The sequence below is a fragment of the Zea mays genome, chromosome 1, assembly GCF_902167145.1.
Source record: "Zea mays cultivar B73 chromosome 1, Zm-B73-REFERENCE-NAM-5.0, whole genome shotgun sequence".
Classification (NCBI taxonomy): domain Eukaryota; kingdom Viridiplantae; phylum Streptophyta; class Magnoliopsida; order Poales; family Poaceae; genus Zea; species Zea mays.
The window spans coordinates 288,472,478-288,480,324 of NC_050096.1; the positions used below are offsets into that span (position 1 = coordinate 288,472,478).

General features: G+C 42.5%; 1 long non-coding RNA gene across 1 annotated transcript; it reads left to right on the forward strand.

The window, feature by feature from the left end:
- The first annotated feature begins 4,951 nt into the window (after positions 1-4,951).
- LOC109943805 (uncharacterized) lies at positions 4,952-6,917 on the forward strand. The gene is made up of 2 exons (XR_002266886.1): positions 4,952-5,982; positions 6,088-6,917. It is a non-coding gene; the product is annotated as an uncharacterized lncRNA (long non-coding RNA).
- Positions 6,918-7,847: the final 930 nt, after the last annotated feature.

Below are 7,847 nucleotides of genomic sequence, written 5' to 3' on the forward strand. Positions count from 1 at the left end.
TTACAGGCTTATATTGATAACAAAGAGGACCTTCGAACTATCGAAAATTCTTCGAAGCAATAAAAAGTCGTTCTAAGGAACGCAGAGTAAGTTTGCCGAAGTTACAAAAAGTCGTTCCAAAGGGAGCGCAGTGTAAGTTTTCTGCTCCAAAGTCGTTCCAAAGGGAATGCAGAGCATACAGCGAAAAGTCAACGCTGATACCGCCTAAGTAAAAGGCGAAGCGCGAAAAGTCAACGCGAATACCGCTGAAAGTAAAAGGCGAAGAAGCTCCTAAGGGAGGCTTACAGCGAAAAATAAACGCTGATTCCGCTGAAGTAAAAGGCGAAGAAGCTCCTAAGGGAGGCTTATAAAAGATTGTGTTTTATTGCAGGGATGCGTATGTATCTTCGGAATAAACATCATCTCACATAACATAACATCATCACATCATTTCGCATAGCATAAGCATCATACATCATTTTGCACATGGCACAAGAGGTAGACACATTATCAATCTACAGAAGAACGCTTTGAAAAAAGGGAGAAATCAGTCACAAAAAAGATACATCATTGATCTTCGGAAGTGTAGCTTCGGAAAATATTTTCACGAAGCCTGGATATTATTCATCAGAACATTGGATATTGTTGTGACAAAGATAAATTTTTCTTCACGAAGCATGAAAAGAAGGGAAGGTGTTTTTTCGTCAAAGACTCAAAAGCGGTACGTGTAAAGTTTCATGCATCGTAAAGAATTGACTAACAAAAATAGGTATATTACATTTGAGGTTACAAAATGTTACAGTATATTACATTTCCGAAGTTTTTTACAAAAATACTTAATCTTCTCTCAAAACGACTTCGGCAGCCTCGTTCAGGAGCCGATTGACGACTTCGTCCATAATATCTTCAGCCATCTTTTTAATTTCGTCGTCTCCTTTCGGCTGAGGGCCCGAAGACGCGTTAGCAGGATCTGAAGTAAGATAGGATACGGATACAGTGCTATTACAAATCGCAAACAAATCTTAAAGCCTAAGATTACAACACAATAAAACTATCAGTTAATACCTAATTGACCTTCGGCCTCTGCGCTCCTTTCAGCAGCCTCAGCTACTTCTCTAGCATCGTGAATTCCCTTTTCACTTCTTCTAATAATTTCTCCGGCCATTTCTCGGCCACCATTATCCCAAATATCGGTAAAAAATTTTCCACCAATTATACTAGCTTCGGCCGAAGGATCTCTTGCATCTTCAAAAGACAAAGCAGCTTCGGATTGTGCTAAAATTTTTACATGTTCGCAGCCTTTCTTCTCTAAGATGGTGGCAAGTCCTCTGGCGCCAGAGAAGGCACATATATCTCCACGGCTATTTAAAATTTCTTCGAAGGCTTCAGCTTCGTGGTCGATCCACTCGATGGGACCTTCGGGATTGCCTCTCGTAAAGTTTTCCTCACTTGAAAATGCGCCGACCTTGGCGAAGCTAGCCTTCAGCTTTTTAACACATTCTATAGATTTGTTATAACATCTCTTTTTGGACGACCGAAGCTCTTCAACAGTTCCTTCTAGGTGATCTGCCCATTGGTCGCTGAGTTCTCGCTTTGTCTCTTCAAGTATGCGTTCTTCCTTGGCTCTGGCCAGTTGTTTCCGAAGATCTTCAATTTCGCGTTTCTGAGCTTCAGCTTGACCTTTAAAAGCAGATTCGTCTGCCTTTATTTTATTTATCAATGAGTGTAATATTTTATCTTTCTCGAGACCTTCGTTCCTCAGTTCAATAACTTCGGAACGAAGGTTGCTCAGGGCTATAGAACACCCTTCGTCTTCAGCATCTTTCTGTGCCCTGAGGGCATTGCTAAGTATCAGGCCCTGCAAAGAGAAATATGTGTGTGTCAATAGATTTAAACAAGCGAAAGATTTTGGACTCAACAAAAATACAAGGATTTCATTTGTCGCACCTTTAAGCTATTGTAAGCCAGGCTGTCGGCCAGATCGTTCTTCGACAGCACCGAGAGCCCGTCTTCTAAAGTTGGGAATCCGAAGCTCTTGCTCATCTCCCGACAGACAGAAATCTCCTTGCTGTCGGGGAGACAATACAAGAAGTCTTCTTCTCCACTGCCATTGAATATTAACGCCCCTTTTGGATATTTCAGTTTTTGGGCGTAGTGCTGGGCCTCTTGCTCTTCTTTTTCTGACAGTTTTTTCCCTGAAGCATGACGAACAATATAATCACGAATTTTGGGGATGCTTCGGGGGCAATGACACCGGTTTCTTCAACAAAAGTTGGCTTTGTTATTTTTTCTGCCTCACTTTCCAAGGATTTTATCTTTGCAGGCTCTGGGGGCCCAGCTTCGGCTTCAGTCTCTTGCCCTGGAGCTTTAGAATCAGAAATTTCAGTTGTTGTTTCAGGAATGACAGCAGCCCTCTGCGGAGGTGTGCTTGAAGGTGCGGAGGTGTGCTTGAAGATTTAATCGTTTCCAGTACATCCAGCACATTAGCCATTCTCTTTCTTTTTGGAGTCACTGCTGGCACTTTTTGATTTTTTGCCGTCTCAATGTTTGCTGCAGGACTCAAAACTTCTGATGTTTTGGATCCCTCAGTTGCTTCTTTTACCTCTTCCATTTTTTCTGTAGACGGCGTTTCGGCCTTCTCTTTCGTTTCTGATAACAAGGTCTTTGATTTTTCCAATTCTATCTTTATTGGCACTTCGGTCGTTTCTGCGACTTCTGGCAGCAAGGTTGGCTCGGCTGGCTTTTTAGCTTCGGTGGCCGAAGAAGTTTCTCCGGTAAACTCAGGCACCAAAGCTGGTTCAATATAGCGCGGCCGATGTGTAAGGACCTTTATCTTCTTTCTTTTCGGTTCTGGCTCGCTAGGAGCAGTTGCAGCTTCTTCTTTTGCAGAGGTTGTGTTTTTTCTTTTCTGCCTTCGAATGGGATAGCAATAGTCAGGGTAGACAAACCCGATTGCATCAAATACCCGATTCAGCCTCTTCTTTTTTCGGCCTCCGAAGGCTGCGGACATTGCAGTGTCTTCGGCCTTCGAGTAAGCCCCAAGCAGTTCATCACTTAAATTTTCAATACTTTTTAACCAGTCATCATCTGGCTCAACGAATTTATCTCCAAATTTAAAAGTGTACTTCAACCTGATAAGTCCACCTTCGTCGGCCTCTTTTACGGTTTCTTGTGGCATTTCCCATTTCTCCGCGAGCGGCCATACCCTGAAGGCAATATGCTCTTGTACTAAGTCTCTCGTTCCAATGAAAGAGCAGACTGCGCCGAAGGCCCTCTGGCATTCTTCGGCAGCTTCATTCATTTCAACCTTCGGCCTCCGAAGGTCGAAGCTTTGCCAAATAGGGCGCATGATTATACCTTTGATATCTTCTCGTACTGTCAGATCATTCTTCACATAAAACCATTCTGTCATCCAATCTCCGGGCCATCTCTTCCGAAAGGTTGGCACGGGGCAGCTTGACCCGGACCGGGAAACGAAACTGTAGCAGCCAAAATTATTGTGATACTGTTCCTTACCCCAAGGTTTTGTTTCGTATGATAATTCGTGTATATTGCAGAAGCTTTTTGCATCAGGCTGCAGACCTTGTCTTCTCACGGCCCACACGAAGATATTCAGCTTTATGATTGCTTCGGGGGTAAGTTGGTGAAGATAGACTTCGAAGATTTTCAGCACCTCCACGACGAAGCTGCTCAAAGGAAATCGCAGTCCAGCTTTCAAAAAGCTTCGGTACACTACGACTTCATTTTCTTCAGGGTGTGGGCACGTTTTTTCCCCTCCGTCGGCCCTCACAATGGATAAATCCCGGAAATACCTTCCTCTCATGTTGACAAGATGATTCTCTTTGATAGTTGATTTACCATAAACTGAATGGCTTGGTCGCCAGGGACGATCTTCGGAGTCCTCACCACCACTGTCCACATCATAGCTGTCACTGTCACCAGTATCTTCAGACAAACCTTCCAGAATCTCCTTGGTGATTTTTTCTGTATTGGTCTTTGACATCGCTATAAGAAACCCCAAGTTTTTCTCTTCGTCCAGGCTCAGCTTCATCTCAGCAGCAGTCTTCTTATCCTCAGACATCTTCGGAGACACTAAAAACTATTTTCAAAGCCGAAGCTTCAAAACTAAAGGCTTAACAAATCTTAGTGCACAAGAGCTAAAAATTGAGTGAGCAGGAGCAATTGGCCAGAGAGCGTGTCAAATGAGTTTGCGGTATGACTGTATTTATACGCCAAGAGCGTTGAAAATTGAAAGACCCCGCTTGTCAGTGAATGTTGCTATTCTAGCAAAGGGAAGGTGTTTTTTCGGACCTTCGGCGTAAAGCCTTCGTCCATGTCGCAATCTAAATTTTTTATTTCAAACAAATTAATATTGCGAGGGGCTACTGTTGGGGACCTTCGGCATCCGAAGGTCCTCAAAAACAGGATTTAACAGTATTTCTGGAGTATAATGTGTGAACAGGTATCTTCGGACTCAGGTCGGCATCACAGCAGACCAGAATAATACGAAGGTCGGTACAGCGCCGAAGGTGTAAGCAGGAAAGCTTCGGCGTGACAGCAGAAAGTGGAACCGACTTAAAGATGAAAAGGCTATTTAGACCTCAACAGATTACTATAGAATTATTATCAACTGTAAAGGGCATGAATGTAATTTTGTATGGGTTGTGTCCCGCGCCTATAAATAGGTGAACAGTACTCTCGTACTGTTCACGCTGACTTGGCATTCGCTTTTTGCGTCACGCTTGTACTATCATTTCCTTCCAGTTGAAGGTACACTTGTAATTCAACGATACTCCTGTTTATGCTTAATAATAATGCATAATTGCGCATGTTGTCATTTATATTTCTTACATTTCATCCTTCGTCATTATATAATGAATCTATGAAGGTATTCCCTTCACGACCTTCGTCCGAAAACTATTATACCCTAAGGGAAATAATGTTTCGAAGGACGAAGGACTTTAACAATTAACATCTTCTGTGTTGCCTTGTTCTTAACCCATAGCATTTGAGAACAAGTCCCCAACAGAGTCAACTTCAAGGCAGCAAAGATAAAGGAGTTCAACACTTGCATAAATATGAGAAAGAAGGTATGCCAATTTATGTACAAGCATGGGAGGGTTATTGATTAAATGAGGCAGAAGATAGGTAGAGATCTTGTAAGGCTGATTATGACTCGTTTTGCTACTTTTTTCTAACATGGCAAGTATGCATAAACATAGGAATGCCTTGAGAATTTTTGTTGTTAGTGATGAGTAGACTACTAACAGCCTGTATGCATCTGTTGAAGGAAAGCAAGTTGTGAAATGTGAACATTATCCTTTCACAACAATTTTGGGCTAACATGAAAAAATTGCCTATGAGTTTCACAACCACTTCTCGTTGCCTTGAGGATAACAGATGGGGATGAAACACCTAGAAACTACGGAGATCATGGCAGCCATGGATGTTGTAAAGAGCATAATCAAAGAAACTTTTAAATAGGAACCAAGTCTATAGAAGGAGGTACTAGAGTGCTATGAAAAGAGATGGACAAGCCAAATGGAGCAAAAACTGTATGGGGGGCAGCCCTCTACTTGAATCCAGGATAGTTTTTTTTGGCATAAGAGATAAAGGTAGGAGCCAAGCTTCATGCCTAATATCAGTGTTCAATGACGTTTTGTGGAAGATGGTGCCTAATGATGAAGAAAAAACCAATATTAGCAAGCAAACAGATGATTACGAGAGATCCGAAGGCGATTGCTTCTCAAAGCCATTAGCAATAAGAGATAGAAACAAAAAAACCTAGTAAGTAACTAAGTATCTAAGTAGTTGCCTATTTTCCTTCTTCCTTGATCACTTTGTTTTTGGTAACGTAGCACTAATTAGTTTGGAATTGTACTGTAGTTCTTTTGTGGGGTTCATATGGTGGCCTAGCTTATGAGCTCCAAAGTTTAGGGAACATTTTTTAGCCTTTGATGTGCAACATCTGGATGGGAGCGTAATTGGAGTGCCTTTGCTGATGTAAGTACTCTACTACCTACTAAGTAGTTCAGACTTTGGAGATAACATTCCTTGCACAATATTATGGTTTTGGCTTGTTGTCCTCTTGACAACTGTTTTTTGTAGATCCATACCAAGAAAAGAAACTGGTTAGAGCATAAAAGGTTAAATAAGTTGGACTATTGTAGCTACAACCGGAAAATGCAAAACAGGTTTAAAAAAATTAAAGAGCTTGGTTCCAAGAGAAAGAAATGCAATCCACTGTTGCTTGAAGAATTTTGATGGAAAAAATGGATGGGTTGATGCAAATAATAAACTTGTACACAAAGTTTATGGAAATACTTTGACTTGGGCTGTTGTGGATGAAGTTGTTGGTGCAACTCAAGACCTATAGGGGCGTCACTTGCGTAGGTCTGCTGCAGTTTGTGCTGCTACCGTTGTCAAACAGACCTGAGCAAGAAGAAACGTCTAAGAAACGCACGGGCTTAAGATATCGCTGTAGCAGATGATGGGAAAGATGGAACAGAAGAAAATATGAACCAGAACCTTCTAATCCAGCAGCAACAATGGATGAGGACGAAGAATCATGATGGAGATGAAGAGGCTTCCGGTTGATTGATGGTCTACTTAATTAGCCAATAGCCACAAGATTGCAAGAAGGCTGCTTTTGTTGCTCGTTATGTTCCATTCGAACCTTGTTTGGTTATGTATTACTGGCGAAAGGGTCTCTAACTGAGTTGGTCAGGTGGTCTCGATCTATGTGAGAAAGTATTTTTTTTAATATAATGCCAGAGGCTGTCATACTCCCCGCAGGGGAAGAGTTTTTTTTTGTTATGTAATTATGTATGACTATGCTATGTGACGGTGTTATGATGTGCTTCAGCAGTACTGCGCTGCTACTAGTGCTACTGCTAACTGCTAGATATTTATTTGATAATTGATATTTCCTTTTTTTACTGGTTTATTGGTTTATCACCATAGTTATACAGGCTGCCTTCTATTAATTGGTTGGGATTAATAACTTAGAACTCCTTGGATTTGCCGTGAGGATACGCTGGTTGTGGGCACAAAAAACAAATCCGGATTAGACCTTGGGCTGGTCTACATGTATCCTGGTTGTGGGCACAAAAAACAAATCCGGATATACCTTGGGCTGCTCTACATGTCCTTGTTCCTGCAAAGGCAAAGGCCCTCTTTGATGAGGAAATTCTGTTCTGGAAAGATAGGTGGTTAGATGGACACATTGGCTGAAGTGGCCCCTAATCTGGTCAAAACAGTCCCAAAGAGAATTGCTAACAGGCGGACTGTTGTCCAGGCTCTCACTGTCCACTTGTCCAGGTGCATGACATCAAGGGAGCACTCACTGTCCAGGTGCTGGTTGAGTATCTGCAGATTTGGGAGATGGTGGATGGTGTCGTTCTACGCCAAAACGTGGCTGATCAGTACAAATGGGAATTAACGCAACATGGTTCCTATAGCAGTAAATCTGCCTATGAAGCTTTCTTCCTTGGATCCATCAGGTTTGGCCATGGAGAAAATTTTGGAAAACCTGGGCTCCTGCTTGCTGCAAATTCTTCATTTGGTTAGTTTTCCATTGTCGTGTGTGGACTGCTGATCGTCTGGCCAAAAGGAACCTGCCTCATCCGGAGGCTTGTTCTCAGTGACCAGGAGATGGAAACTATAAACCATCTGTTGGTTGGGTGTGCCTTTGCTCGCGAGGTTTGGCAGGGGCCTCCAAACTCAACGAGCTAGTGTTTAGGTCGTCGGCGTTCTTGGCCCAAGGCATAAGTGTTAGACTGTGTGTGTGAGAGTGTGTGGGCCGGCACCACTGTTGGGCTGCCGGTCCATTAAGGTTAGGGTTGAGTCCCTATATATGTACCCCATCT